Source organism: Hemitrygon akajei, chromosome 6 (genome assembly GCF_048418815.1).
Source record: "Hemitrygon akajei chromosome 6, sHemAka1.3, whole genome shotgun sequence".
NCBI lineage: Eukaryota > Metazoa > Chordata > Chondrichthyes > Myliobatiformes > Dasyatidae > Hemitrygon > Hemitrygon akajei.
In genome coordinates this window covers 11,585,865-11,602,534 of record NC_133129.1, presented here as the reverse complement: position 1 = coordinate 11,602,534, position 16,670 = coordinate 11,585,865, and the positions used below count along the sequence as shown (strand labels likewise).

Genomic DNA, 16,670 nt, shown 5'->3' with positions numbered 1-16,670 from the left:
CACTTTTCTGACACTTTGTTCAAGATAATGTCTACGTGTATGTGCAAACACCGGCCCTTCAGATTTCCCTTACATATCCCATTTATCATAAACACAAGAGAGTGGTGGGTGTGTGGAATGCACTGCCAGTGAAGGTGGTAGAAGTGCATACAATAGGGTCTTTTAAGAGACTCTTAGATAGGTACATGGAGCTTATAAAAATAGAGGGCTATGCAGTAGGGAAATTCTAGGCAGCTTCTAGAGTAGGTTACATGGTGGACACAACATTGTGGGCTGAAGGGCCTGTAATGTGCTGTAGATTTTCTATGTTCTGGATTCTGCAGATGCTGGAAATCCAAAGGAACAAACCCAAAACTCAGCAGGTTAGGCAGTGTTTATGGAGAGGATTTCTATGTCTATGGAGAGTGTCAATGTTTCAGGCCAAGACACTTCATCAGGGCAACTTTCCCTTTCAACTCCTATGCTCCCTACGACAACCTAGTATTACATTACATAGAACACCTGAGCATCAAAATATAAGGTGACACTCAAGTGTTACTTGATTTTAAACAGTATTCTGTCAGATGGGATGTTGAATCAAGGTCTCATGGCACTTTTTTTTTAAAAGGGAAACAACGGCTTGGATGATATTTGCCCCTTACTCAGTATCACTCAATCAAAATCCGTTGATTTGTGAGAGTTTGTTTGTATCTTTCATTTCAATAATAAAACCTGTCTAAATGTCAGAAGCAATTGCCTTGAGATAGCTTGAGAACATGAAAGGCTGTAGAAAACATCTTTATTTCTTCAATATACTGTAAACTATGGTCCATTGTTATAGTTCAAGGATGCTGATGCAGCTGAATTTACCCAATCATCTGGCCAATGCTGCTTACAAGCAAAAGATAGATTAATTGGAGATCCAAGAGTGCAGAGGCTTGAATCTTGAGCAACAAGCAATCTGCTGAAAGAACTTGACTGATCTAACAGCATCTGGGAGGAGAGGGGAGATGGCCAGATGCTGTTCAATTCACCAAGTTCCTCCAGCAGATTACTTGATGCTCCAGTCACTTGTATCTTCAATTCACCTGCTTTTTGCTGGCCAACAACATTGTCCAGACTATTGGGTGAGCATCCTCAGCTGCATCAGTTTCCTTGAACTATAACTATGGGTGCTATGGTAGCGTAGTGGTTACCACAACACTATTACAGCTCAGGGTGTCGCAGTTCGGAGTTCATTCCCAGCGTCCTCTGTAAGGAGTCTGTATGTACTCCCCGTCGATGTATTGGGTATCTTATCTGGTTATTGTAAATTATCCCATAATTATATTAGGGTTAAATCAGGGTTGTCAGGCATTCCTAGGGCAGCACTGCTCGAAAGGCCGGAAAGGTCTACTCAGCACTGCATCACTAAATAAACAGATAAATAGCTAGATGAATAAATAGACAGATAGTCAGACACACAAGGAAAATAATGCCTGTATTTTGTTTGGTTGAAAATATCGACTTTGTCGTTGGTAGGACTATATGTGCTAAACCCGCACCACATTAGGCAGTACTGAATAATAGATATCTTTTGGTTTCAAATCCTTTGGGATGTTCAGAGAACACAAAATCATAGTTGCTTTACAGTGTCAGCGATCACTGATCAGGATTCGATTCCCACACAGCCTGTAACGAATTTGTATGTTCCAAGTGTTCCAGTTTCCTCCCATATTCCAAAGATACACAGTTAGGGTTAGTGAGTTGTGAGCATGCTACACTGGCGTCGGAAATGTGGTCACACTTACGGGCTGCCCCAGCATAATTCTCATTGATCTGCTTTGACATAAATGAATATTTCACTGTATGCTTTGATGTAGATAACAAATAAAGCTAATCTTTATATAATTCAAGCAACCTCTTCCCCACATTTTATGGCAACACAATTACTAAATTTAAAAGTAGCCATTCTGCCACATATTACTTTTCATTGCCAGTGCAGCACTTTTCTCACTACTACCATCAAGCAGGAGGTACAGGAGCCTTAGGTCCTATACCTCCAGGTTCAGAAACCTTAGGTCCTATACCTCCAGGTTCAGAAACAGTTATTACCCTGCGACCATCAGACTCCTGAACCAGAGTGGATAATTTCACTCACCTCAATTCTGAACTGATTCCACAACCTACAGACTTATTTTCAAGGACTCACATCCTTGGTATTATTTATTTATTTTATGTGCACAATTTGTCTTTTGCACATTGGTTGTTTGTCAATATTTTCCATAAATTCTATTGTATGTCTTTATTGACCTATATATACTTGCAAGAAAATTAATCTCAAGTTAGTACATGGTGACATATACATACTTTGAATAAATTTACTTTGACCGTGAATAAAGTTCAGAATCCAACCTAAATTTTATGTTTACATCAGATTTCTTCACTTTCACGAAAATCTACAAAACTAAAATTAGCGCACTCCAATCTCACTATATTCCTTTATAAATTTTCCCTTGCCAACTGAAACCTCAAAATATGGGAGCTCTTTCCTTCAAATCCAGATCAAATGCACAGTTAACCAGCAGGTTTTCAGTTGAACGCTGTGCACAAATTAGTATCAACCAAATGAGTAACGTGGTCTGTTGCCAGATACAAACAGAGAACTCATTAAAAGCTGTTTGATTCAACAATCGCACACCTCCTCTTTTTACTTACATTTCCATCTGATTACTCGATCTTACAGAATCTACCTACTGAGCTGCCGCCAACATTTCACATTTTATGAATGCCGTACTCAAAATTACTTTGACATTTTAACAACCCTCCTCCATCTCACTGAGAAAAAAGGAAAAGCAAAAACAAGGTCAATAAAACCAGTGTAAAAATAGAAAACATGAATAAGCTGGAAGAGAATAAGCTGTTCATCTCATCTCTCCTCTTGATCATTTCAGATGCAGATTCATTTATTTATCACATGTACATCGGAACATACAGTGAAATATGTCATTTGCATCAACAACCAGAACATTCTAAGGATGTGCTGAGGGGCAGCCCACAGGCGTCGCTACACATTCTTGCATCAATATAGCACGCCCACAATGCTTGGAAGAACAACACAGAAGACAACAAGCAATAAAACACCACCAAAACAAGCTCCTTTCCTCCCTTCCACCAACTCCTGGCACAGTAAGTCCTCCAACCTCACTACAGGCCTCTAGCAAACTCAGGTTTCAGTTGGCAGTGATTTTGCTCATAAGATATAGGAGCAGAATTAGGCCATCTGGCCATGGAGTCTGCTCCACCATTTCATCACAGCTGATCCATTTTCCCTCTCAGCCCCAACCTCCTGCCTAGTCGCCGTATCCTTTCATCCCTGACCTATCAAGAATCTAACAACCTCTTCCTTAAATATACTAAATTGGTCTCCACAGCCACCTGTGGTAACGAATTCACCACCCTCTGGCTAAAGAAATTTCTCCTCATCTCCATTCTAAATGGACATCCTGTGGCGACCCACTTTCTGCGCAGGTGAACCGGCTCACAAATAGCCAGCACACGGGGGGGGGGAGACTTTGGTAATGTACCTCTGATGTCATTTCCGCCCGGAGGGGGCGGGCGCTAGGAATTAAATGCCAGCGCCGCGAAGTTTGAATAAACTAGTCTCGAAACGACTTACTGACTGCGTGTCGTTATTTCACCACTGTGTGTAGCACATCGCTACTATCTCTCTCTTTTGAAGCCATAATCACTAGTGTAGTTAATAAAATATATTCTGCTAGCAAATCCTCATCATTATGAAAATCTTCATCAGATCAGTCTCTCTTCCAAAGAGAACAGTTTTTCAACTCATAATTCTAATCAACATTCATCACTACCTAATAACCACTGGACAAGAGCTTGTCAACACAGGCAAGGAGCATTGTTCTGTAGCCCCTAATCAAACAGGCAACATTCAAGGTCAAAATTCAAATGATAACAAAATAGACAAGTGTTAAGATAGATGACAGGAAACACAGGATGCCAAAGGACATCTCAATAGTGACAGCCTCTTGAACTGTACGGGTGGGGAATGGAAAAATCATTGAGTAAAAAAGGTGGCAGGAAAATGGAGAAAACAATTCTGTTTAGTAGGCAACTTTGCAGGACCTCAGTCAAACTCAGCTGAAATTATATTGATGGTTCAAGCCAAAGAAAAAAAACAAAAGCCCAAATCCTCCAAAAAAAATTCTATGACCTTTCAAAGAAATCACTGCCAGTTTAAACAGGTGCAAATAGCAAAAGCAATATATTGTATTGGAGATAACTTCTCAGTAGTGAACAATTTAAATCCAAGCAATTTCCACATACAATCCTTGAAAATAAGACATTGCTTGGTTTCTGTTTAAATCCTATTAAAATGTATTCCATACTCTTTCATAGTATGTGGAAAAGCAACATTTCCAACCCAGCTTAATTTACTGTCTCTCAATCTCGAGGATGTTAAAATTGCAACTGCGGTTCTGAAGATCCTTAGGGAAAAAAATCTATTTCCTCAGATCTTAAATCTGTTTCAATAATGCCACCATGACTAAAACTCTCATCTAATAGCTTTAAGTGTGAGGGTACACGCTTTATATGCACGTTTGGAATTGAATGAGATCGTACCTATCAAAATTACATACATATATGAGATGACCGAGGATCACTGAGGCAAAAACTATTCCAATTTTTTTTGTATCACACACAAAATACCGGAGGAACTCAGCAAGTCAGACAGCATCTATTGAAAGGAATAAGCAGATGACATTTCAAGCCAATATCCTTTTTTTTGCCATTCTTTGCAATTTCATCCCTAGCCTTGCAAAGGCATAGTCTAATAAGCTAGAAGCTGTCTTCCTCCATTTTCATCCACATTATTTTATCACAAATGATAAAGACCAAATAATATCATAAAGACTAAATGACACAAATCAACAATATCAAGGCAGCAGCAAAAATATACAGACTAGGAGGAAGTTCAAAGAAATACATATGAAAACTATCAAAAAATCCTTGATGGGTCAAGGTAAAGTCAATAAAATAAAACAAATCAGAATTCATAAGGATGATTTAAGAATCTGTGAACAAAAAACTGACATACACCCCCACCACAAAAAGGGGCTTGGCCTTGTGGCTCCCATTTTAATTCTACTTCCCATTCCTATTCCAACATGTTGGTCGATGGCCTCCCCCTACTGCTACAGTGAGGCACTCTCAGGTTGGAGAAGCAACACCTCATATTCAATCTAGGTAGTCTCCAAACTGACTGTTCATTTTCTCTAACGTGGTAATCTCCCCTCCTTTCTCGTTATCTATTCCCCATCTTAACTTTTCTGTTCTCCTCATGAGCCAATCACCTCACTCTGGTGCCCCTCCTCCTTCCCTTTCTCCCATGGTCCACTCTCCTTTCCTAAGATTCCTTCTTCTTCAGCCGTTTGCCTTACCACCTCCCAGCTTCCCATTTTATCCCTCCTTCCCTACCCACCTATCATTTGCCAGCTTGTACACCTTCCCCTTCTGCCACTTTCTTATTCTCGTTTCATCCCCCTTCTGTTCCAGTCCTGATGAAGAGCTTCAGTGAAAAACATTGTTTACTCTTCTCCATAGATGCTGCTTGACCTGCTGAGTTCTTCCAACATTTTGTTTTTTTCCTCTGAATTTCCAGTATCTGCAGAAACTCTTGTGTTTATGACATAAACCTATCTTCTTACACATGCATACCAGTTAGACCGGGGTGGGGGGGGGGGGGGAGAGAGAGAGAGAGAAAATGACAGCAACAAGAAATTTCCTTTTGCTCTGTCTCAAATAAAGATAGATCAATTTCAATGTCAGGATAAGACTAACAGGATGTCACATTTCTACAGTTACAGCCTTTTCATGACTAAAACAATAGCTTACAGAATAAACAATAACACCTTAAAAAGAGCCCAGCTTTCCTGTCTGATACTTGGTTACATGAATCAAACTTCTTTCAGGCGAAGGACAGCTGATAAAGTTGCAGAAATGGAGGGTGGTGGGAATGGGAGGGTGTAATAAAATTATCACTGCAATGGAGATGAGGCCAAAGGCATGTGATAAAATCAGGTCAGCTCCGAGGATTGATGGTCTAAAAAAAACCAAGGTTTAAAGTGGTGACCAGAGGAGAATACATTGGCCTACTTTAAGCAAGTATTATTAGCTTTTCTATAACACTACTTATAGGGAAAATGTCTGAAAAATTATAGCCTTAGTGATGAATGAGTGTTCTAAGAACCTCTTCCCTTCGGATCTTTTTTTTGCTTCAGTTGTTGCTTTTATTTTGACCCATGAAGGGTTTCTTTATGATTACCATATGTGTTTATTTAATTTTTGGTACTGCCATTAATTCTATTGGGATGCGTATCTTTACATTAGTTAGAAATGCAATAAATTAATACTTGGGTGAAAGACGAGAAGTTACCTCCAACCTCAATGCACAGAGCCTGCCTCCCCAAGGCTGAGGGGAGTTGCAAAGTGCACCAAAGCGAGCAAAAAAAAAATTAGAATGGCTTTTGTCAAAATGATTCTCAGTCATCACAGTAACAAAAGCCTATGTTACCACTGCCTAGTTTGTCCAGATGTTAAACATGCAGTGTTAGCTTGACTTAGTGGATTGGCCAACTGACAAGGTTATGGTTCAGTCCAACTGTAGTGACTTCAACACTACTTTCACTATTGTGGGGACATTGTTAAAGATAAACATTTAAATTGATTCAATGTTTAATTACTGAGATGGAGACAACACTGGCTACAGCAGCATACTGTATATATCTAAAGTCTTAACTGCCTTTCAGCTGAGTGGCTGCAAGACCATACAAGAATCAACAACAATATCAAGTTCGGGAATCACTTGCCAGCCAGGACAGGCAAGAAAAACGGATTCCTTCATTAGTAATGTTAGCTATCTATCCCCAATGCAATTATTTGAATTTACACTCCTTAGATGCTGTTCCAGTCCATAAACTCGCATTCAACAATCTGGCGGAGAACCTCAGCAAGTCGAGCAGCACCCATGGAGAAGAAAGGAATTGTCGACATGGGTCAAAAAAACTGTATGCAGGATTTGGTGCAGAATTTCAACCTGAAACATTGACAATTCACTCCCACTCCCAGATATCCTGCTCAATCTGAGTTCCTCCAGCAGATTATTTGTTACTCCATTTGCTGTTTCTTATGTCTCTGTTAAACTCTCATGGCCTGATTAACAGATCTCTGCATAGTAGTTCCGTTGATTAGATGTACCTGCTACTCATGTTCAACATCAGGTAGAGGAGACATCCTATTTTCACTTCAACTAAGAACACAGGAATTCAGAAGCTCTTCTAAATACTTTAGCCAACATTTATCACTTGGATCAGTGAATGAAGATTATCCAGCCATTATCAAGTGCAATTTGTGTTTGCCTTGCAGATCCCAGAAAAGCAGATTGTTTTCTGTTCCAGGTAGATCATGTACTCTTATATGCAACAAAATGGCCATAAAATTCCTCTATGAAAACAGCACTCAGAACATAATAGGCTGTGACACTGAAGATTGTGAAGATGAGAAAGGTGGGGCTTATTAGAACATCCTCAGCTTGTGGAGTAAAGCAGATGCTATACTGAAGGACACAAAGGAAAGTTGCTAAAACACTAGGATTTTCCATAGGCACTCCAAATAATCCAGTATTCCTCTCCCAGTCTTGTCCACACAGACGTCATTGCTGACTGACACAATAAGAAAAACTCAGTCAATCAGCAAACAAAGGAGAGATTAAAGAGATTAGCTTTATTTATCACATGTACATTGCAATATACAACAAACCGCAATGTATGTGTCAGTTCAAATCAGTGAAGGTTGTGCTGGACAGCCTGCAAAAGTCACCACTTTTCCAGCACCAATATAGCATATGTTACTAACCATAACTTGTACATCTTTGGAATGTAGAAGGAAACCAGAACACCTGGAGGAAGAGCTCCGCATGGTCATGGGGAGAGTGCACAAACTTCTTACAGACAGTGGCAAAAATTGAACACTGATCTTACAGTTGGTGCGGTAAAGCATTACACTGAATGCTACACTACTGTGCGATGCTACGTAGATTTACAGCACGTGTGGCTGGCCATATCTTGTCCATGAAAGCCAACAACAGCCAATTAAAAAAAATTCAAATACTGCAATGCCCAACACAGGAAACACGGGGGTCAGGTGGTGGGGTGGGGGGAAGAAAAGTAAATAAAGCAAAAAGAACATAAAGCATTCCAGAAAATCAGAATGTGGTTAAAGTCATTTTGAGCATAGAAGGTTCACTATTCACAACGAAAATAAATTCAGCAGCAACCCAATACCACCTTTTGTTTATACCTCACATCGCAATTCATCTCACTAACACAAATGTTTCACTGCTCCATTGTGATAAATGACACGATCAACTGAGGTAAACACAATAGCACTGTGCAGGCCTGGGCCAAATGTCAAAGGGTCAGACATGAACAAACATCACATGATCAACCCTGCAGAAAACTATCCCCAGTTGATAACCCTGTGTCAAACAACCGTGCCCAGTAATTCAAGAGATGGGAGTGGAGATTTCATGAGGGATCTTTCATGTCGATTCAAAAGCTGATACATTTAATATTTTGACAGGCTTCTTTCTTGGTTGAAGAATGTGTGCAAGCTATGATTTTAATTTGGGTGATTTTCAAAGTACGAAGTTCAAAATAAACTTACCAAAATACGTACCATATATGTCACCAACACTACCTGGAGATGCATTTTTGCAGACATTCACAGTAGAACAGAGAAATACAACAGAATCAATGAAAAACTACACACAAAGACTGACAAACAACCATTGCGCAAAAGAAGACAAATAAAAAATAAATAATACACTAAATGGTCACTAAGTGGAGTCGGGTATGGCCTTCTGCTGCTATAGCCCATCTACTTCAAGGTATGGTGTGTTATGCGTTCAGAGATGCTCTCCTGCACATTAACACCTGGCTATTTGAGTTACTGTTGCCTGTCTCTCAGTTTGAACCAGTCTGGCCATTCTCATCTGACCTCTCTCAGTAACAATGCATTTTCACCCACAGAACAAATGCTCACTGGATTTTTTTTTGTTTCTTGCACCATTCTCTGTAAATGCTACAGACTGTTGTGCATGAAAAGCCCAGAAAATCAACAGTTTCTGAGATACTCAAACCACCATCCATATGGCACCAATAATCATTCTATGGTCAAAGTCACTTAGGCCACATTTCTACTCCATTCTGATGTTTGGTTTGAACAACTGAACCTCTTGGCCATATCTACATGCTTTTATGCATTGAGTTGCTGCCACATGATTGGCTGAGTAGATATTTACATTAATTAATAGGCAGGTGTAGAGGCATACCTAATAAGGAGGCCACTGAGTCTAAATAATACTGAGAACATGGGTTGTAGTTTGCAGTCAATATTCAGGCATGGAATTCCATGGAAATTTCAAACTGAACAGACAAAATATCTAATCCCACAGAACACTTAATTTTCCCACCATAGTATTGCAAGAAATTGTTCAAATTCCATCCATACCTCCTCAGAAAATAAATTACTCTAAAGTGCATGCAACAAAATCTACAGATATAGAGCACAACATTCAGAACATAGAAGTACAGAGCAATTGTCTATCCAATTAAAGACCATCTAAAGATCCACATTCAACAGTATTACCAATGCAGAGCCTCCAATATCAACACCTTGGTGTACACCATGGAAAAGATAATCAAATGGACCAGCCACATTAACACTGCAGTTACAAAATCAGATCCAAGTGCCTCAATTTCTAATATTCCAAAGCCTTTCTGACAGAATAGAAGGCAGGATAGCTAAGATAACATAAGATATAGGAGAAGAATTAGGCCATTTGGACAATCAAGTCTCCTCTGCCATTCAATCTTGGCTGATTTATTATACTCTCAACCACATTCTCCTGCTTTCTCCCAATAACTTTTGACACTCTTACTAATCAAGATCCCATCAACATGGGCTTTAAATATACCCAATGGCTTGGCTTCCACAGCTGCCTGTGGCAATGAATTACAGATTCACCACCCTCTAGCTAAAGAAGTTCCTTATCTCTGTTTAAAGGGACGTATTCTGAGGCTGTGCCCTCTGATCCTAGACTCTCCCACTATTGGAAACATCCTCTGCATATCCACTCTATCTGCACCTTTGAGCTACAGCTCGCAAACAATTCATAAGCTCAACACTAACCAGGATGAAATGGCTTGAAGGAACAGCATCTCATCTGTCACAATAAATATTCATTGCTTCGAACATCAATGCACCACGCAGGCTGTAGTTTGTAGCATGAAAATACACTGGTTATTCACCTATGCTGCCCTTACAGTACCTAAAAAACCTGAAAACTCCACCAAGGACAGTGGCAGTGCATGTACAGGAACATCCCTCATGAAGGTTCTCCCAACCTGGAGTTCACAGACCCCTTGTTTCATGGTATTGATCCACAGCATAAAAGATGCCTTACTTGGAAATATATTGCCTTTCTTTCATCAGTGGGTCTAAATCCTGGAACTCTTCATCTTCACAATAATTGCAATGGCTCAAGATGGCACCTCACTATCACCTACAATAAGGAATGGACAAATGTCCCAAAAAAAAAATCTTCTCAAATTAGTTCATTCTTTTGGTGGGACTCAACGTTAACAGGGGGGCACATTGCAATCAGACTATTTTCACTGCTGCTCCTGACCCTTTACACACGCAATTAAAGCACAACTTTATGGAATTGGTCTCAAGCCTTTATTTTCTACTGCTCTTCCAATGGCCCATGCAGCCTTTTAATAAGGCCCTGCAGCAAATCAGTGTGTCTGCAAATACAAAGGAAACTAAACAATTTTTGAGCTCTAATACACAAGCAACTGCATCAGGATGCTTCTCGTGTGTTAAGCTTCTAGACAGATGTTCAATTAAACCTCTTGAGCAACACCAATTAAGTTTAAGATCAGCTAACTTGGCCTGATATTTTTCTAATTACTTCAAATGCCATTTTTGAAACAAGTCTTTTTTTGTGTTTTAATAACATTTAGCAGAAGTTCTATTCCTTTGGCGTCATCTACTTTCTCCTCAGCATCTGGGGTGTTTCAAAGGCTCTGAAACTAATCAGTATTCTACCACCCAACTATTGCCACAACCCCCACCCCCAAACAAAAAAAACACACTTCAGCTTGTAAAGCAAGGTAACAGCTTGCTGCTGGAAGCTTAGGCAATGCTCCTGCAGCCCTCCAATATATGTTGCTCTTTTACTGGATTTACTTAATTATCAAATTTCATTCCACCCAACAGGCAGATGTTAACACAACTACAAAGTACCGTGTTTAAACATTTTATTTGGCTCCTGTTCCTAAATGCACTGCATTAGTTATGAATAAACTTACAGCACTTTTGCTGCATATTTATTTATTTCTATTTAGAGATACAGCACAATAACAGGCCCTACCAGCCTAATGAGCCCGCACCCCCCCCCCCCGATTATACCCATGTGACCAATTAACTTACTAACCCCTATGTCTTTGGAATGTGGGAGGAAAGCAGAGCACCCGAAGGAACCTGTGTTCATGGGGAGAACGTACAAACTCCTTACAGACAGCAGCAGAATTGAATGCAGGTCACTGGTGCTGTAATAGCGTGATGCTAATTGCTACGTTATCATGCCACCCACAAATGGTCATCTCAGTTCAGAGGTTTAAGGATGTAATCTCAGCAAGAGCTACCCAAACTTATTTTTATGGCAGCTTGTTTAGATGAGAATTTTATTGTGTCTGGCCCACATCACTCCCACGTTCTCCACTCTTAACTATAAACAAAGAATGACAGCCTATTATTCCACACAATACCCAAGGGGAGACAGTCCACCAATATTTAGGAATTTCTTCGGGGGAGGATAGTGAATCTGTTAAATTCATTGCCACAGACTGCTGTGGAGTCCAAGTCATTGTGTACATTTGAAGCGGAGGCTGATAGGTTCTTTATGGGGCCCCTGCCCCCTCCTTCTTTGGATATGTCCATACATGGCCTCCTCTACTGCCATGATGAGGCCAAACTCAGGCTGAAGGAGCAACACCTCATAAACCATCGAGGTAGTCTCCAGCCCCTTGGCATGAACATTGAATTCTCCAACTTCCGGTAATTCCCTCCCTCTCCCTTCCCCTATCACACTTTCACTCTGTCTCCTCTTCTAGCTGCCTATCCCCTCTCTCATGATTCTGCCTTCTTCTACTACCCATAGTGCTTTCCGCTTACATTCCTTTCTCCACCTCTCCTGCCTATCCCCTCCCTGCTTCCCCTCCCCACCCCTTGATCTTTCCTCTGATTGGCTTTTCACCTGGCACCTTCCACCCTCCCCCCACCTTCTTTATAGGGCCCCTGCCCCCTCCTTCTTCAGTCCTGACGAAGGGTCTCGTCCCGAAACGTTGACTGCTCCTTTCAACGGATGCTGCCCGACCTGCTGAGTTCATCCAGCTTGTTTGTACAAGGTTCTTGATTAGTAGGGCCATCAAAGGTTATGTGGAGAATGAAGTTAAGAGGGGTAATAAATCAGTCATGATGGAATGGCAGAGCAGACTTGATGGACCAAGTTTCCTAATTCTGCTCTTAAGTCTTATAATTCTTAACAAACTCATTTCCAAACTCTTAAACTTGGGATGCAGCACCTCCCTTTGCAACGGGATCCTCAATCTCCTGACCAACAGACCACAGTCAAGAAATGGCTGCAAAACCTCCACCACAGTTTTCCTCAACAATGGTGTCCCATAAGGCTATGTCCTTAATCCCTTACTCTACTCTCAATGCACTCACAACTGCTGGACCAGACTTCTATTCTCGGTGCTTCGTTAGGTAGGCCTTGAGGCCATAGATGGCTTTAATAGCACTGAAGAACTCTGTCATTAACTTGTCAGTGAACTTGTGAAGAATTTGGAACCCAGAACCTGCTGCCTGTGTAGTTTTTGCATGTTCTTCCTGTGTCCACATGGACTTCCTCTCAGTTACCAGTGCCACACAAATGCCATCTTTTCAGCACTTGACCAATAATAAAGACTGTGTTATACAATTTTGGGTGAAAGCACAGTTTTGGCCAGGAAACCAAGGATGACCATTTCAACCAGAGCTAGGTAGCCATTATGCAGTGAGGATGGTTCTCCTGGCTATGGATGGAAAGGTTGGGTCACATTCTCATGCTTCTCTAATTACTGGTAAAATTCCCTTTGCCACCTACCAGACCCACTTTACAGCCTCACAGTGACAGGCAAATTCAGCCCCTTACAGTTCTATGGATTCTCCAACTACCAGCAGAGTAGGAACATAGAGGATTTAAATGAGAACTATCTTAACTGTGAAATTCCTTTCCGAGGTGATAGAGGGCAAGTTGCTGAACATTTAAGGAGGGTCTAGAATAAGAATTTTTTATTCTGTCTGCCTCACATCACTCACATATTCTCCACTCTTAACTATGAGCAATGAATTCAACAGATTCACTATCCTCCCCCTAAAGAAATTCCTTATCTCCATTCTGAAGTAACATCCTTCTTTCTATTCTGAGGCTGTGCCCTCTGGTCCTGGACTTCCCCCACCCTTGGCAACATTCACTCTATATTCACTCTTTCTAACCTTTTCAATATTCAGTAGGCTTCACTGATGTCCCCCCACCCCCACCATTCTTCTAAACTCCAGCAAATGCAATGTTGTATTGAAGACAAAAGCAGTAGTTTTTACTGTGCAGGTGCTCCAAAGAAGAGTATAGGGCCAGGGAGATGGCATCAACTGTAGACCAGTGGGTTGAGGTTGTCTGAGAGGCTGGCGTTTATTCATGCCATGACCAATCTCTTGAAGCACTTCATAATGGTGGATGTCAAAGCCACCATGCACTAATACCTTCCGCCCCACACCCAGCTTTATAACCACAAAAACCTCATTACTTAGAGAAATCTCACTGTGTGGGCACTGCGGCTGTTATGCAAGCACAGCTCAGGATAAACACTTTGCTCATTTGTAGAAATGCAGCTTAAAGTAGAAAGCCCTACAAAAAAAATCACAGTAAGTCAGTGAAAGTGAGGGCATGCTTTGCTAACTAGGAGCAGCAATAAACCACAAATTCACATGTTCTCTAGCCTTACAAGTTGGTGTGAAAAATCACATCAGAGTGACAGCAAAAAATGGGACAAACACTGGGACAGATTCTCAGCCTGCAAATAAAAATTGCAACTTTAGACTCAATTTCTGAAGGTCCTTTCTAACTTCCTTAATCATAAATAATATAGGTTACTGTCAACACTTGCAGTACTGGCACCTGCTGTTAACATTACACCACAGGGCCTTGGTGAGAAAGAAGACAGCCAATAAGAATTGAAACCACATGACACAAGAGACTGCAGATGCTGGAATCTGGAGCACGGAGAAAAAAATCTGCTACAGGAACTCAGGTTGGGCAGCATCTATGGAGGAAAAATAGGCAAACGACATTTCAGATTGAGGTCCATCATCAGGACTAAAAGCTAAGACCATCAGACACAGAAGCTGGATCAGGCCATTTAGCTCATTGAATATGATCTGCCATTCCATCATGGTTAATTTATTATCTCTCTCAACCCCATTATCCTGCCTTCTTCGCATAACCTATACCCTCTGCTTTAAATATACCCAATGACTTGTCCTCCAGTCATATGTGGCAATGAATTCCACAGATCCACCCTCTGGCTAAAGGCTTCATAACGCATTGGTCAAAGTGCACTTGGAGTATTGTGAGCAGTTTTGGGTCCCTTATTTAAGAAAAGATGTGCTGGCATTGGAGAGGGCCCAGAGGAGGTTCATAGGAATGATCTTGGGAATGAAAAGTTAATGTACAAGGAGCGTTTCATGTCTCTGGGTGTGTACATGCTGGAGGTTAGAAGAATGAGGGGGGATCTCATTGAAATCTATAGAATATTGAAAGGCCTAGATAGAGTGGATATGGGGAGGATATTTCCTATAATGGGGGGGTCTGGGAGCAGCAGGCACATAGAGGAAAAAGGGCAAGTATGAGAAAGGAGGGGGAGGCTAAAGCAGGAATAGCAAGAGAGACCAGGAGGTTATGGGTGACACAACAAAGAGTTGCAGATGATGGGATCTGATAGGATAGGAAGGTGGAGCACAGAACCAAATAAGGGAGGTGTGGTGGGGGCATGGGAGCAGTGGGGGGGGGGGGGGACCCAGTGGAAGGAATGTGTGGGTGATGGCAGATAATGTTGGTAGAAGAGGACAAAGAAAGATGGAAAATAACTAGTGCTAGGCAAGAGCAGAAAAACACCACAGCTTTACTCTCCTTTAGTCAGTTAACATTTAAGCAGTTAATCTGATCAACCATTCAGTCATAGGCTGCAGTCTTCTATCACTGCAGGACTTGTATGTGCCAAGGACAAAGAAGCAGGCAGGAAAATACATTGCAGACACTCCCCACTTTGCAAACTGCTTTTTCCCCCCAAAACTCCCTTCTGGGCTATTAAAACAAAATCTTCACAAAATCGTATATTCCCCAGGCAGTTTATCTGATCAACCACTCTAGTTATCCCCACACCCCTCTATCTGTTACCGCAGTCACTGTAATGCATTGTAAACACTTTAAACTACTTTTTAATAATGCAGTTTACATTGTAAATACATGCTCGTATTCATGTGTTTATGCCATATCCATCCTTTAACCTCTAACTTACATTTTATTTAATTCTTTGTAATTGTTTAATAGTGTTGTTTCTTGTTGCATGTCATGCCAACATACCATAGCAAATTCCTAACACATAGAAATGTATATGGTGAATAAAGTCAATTCTTGTTCCTTACTTATTCCTTGCTTCCTTAACAGGTTCAAGGTAGTCCTTGCTCGTATTTCAAAGTACATTTACTTATGATCTACAGCATCACACCAGAGCCAAGTTAGCACATAATTCTGCATTTTTATTGTTGCTTTACTTGAGTTGAAAGTATGAAATCTGCCAAAACAAACTGCTGCACAACAGAAAGTAAGTCACCACCAGCCAAATGAGAAGTCACCGCCAGTCCAACAGCCCCAAACTTTTCCCATGTGTCTCAAATACAAAATGGAGTAAATTCAGATCCTATTACAGCCGCCAAGTCTCTCCTGGCCAACCATTTTTTTAAAAAGTCAAAATTATTGCTTCCCAAGAAGAATTAAAGAATTGTACTTGCATGCTGCCATCTGGCACATGTAGAGTTCATACCTTCTAAAAGGAAGGATTCTGAAACTTAGACATGAATGAAGAATTTTTCAACTGTTGGCAGAACTATAAAAGTTGCTGTGACTGCCAAACTGCTGCAGTTACAGCACATGTACAAAGAAAATTTGACACAAGCAGAGCTCAGTTTTAGTCTCTTCCCTCTTCCCCCAATTGGAAAATCCTCAACCCTCTTACCCTCATTCCGTCGACACATGCAATAAGGTAAAGGGCAGGAAGAGGTAGCCATTCAGCCCCTAATGTCTATTGTACCATTGAGACTATAGCTGTTTAAACCTACACCCCATATTCCTTCCCAGAAACCCAATTCCCTTTATACCCATTTTTTATCAATTACATGCTTTACATATTACGTATGATTTATCATTATCATTGCACGGCATCAAAAGTTATGGGGGAAAGGCT

General features: G+C 40.9%; 1 protein-coding gene across 6 annotated transcripts in view; it reads right to left on the bottom strand.

The window, feature by feature from the left end:
* sh3rf1 (SH3 domain containing ring finger 1) overlaps positions 1-16,670 on the bottom strand; it is a 194,061-nt gene that overhangs the window by 140,127 nt on the left and 37,264 nt on the right. The gene's annotated exons all lie outside the window — the stretch shown is intronic.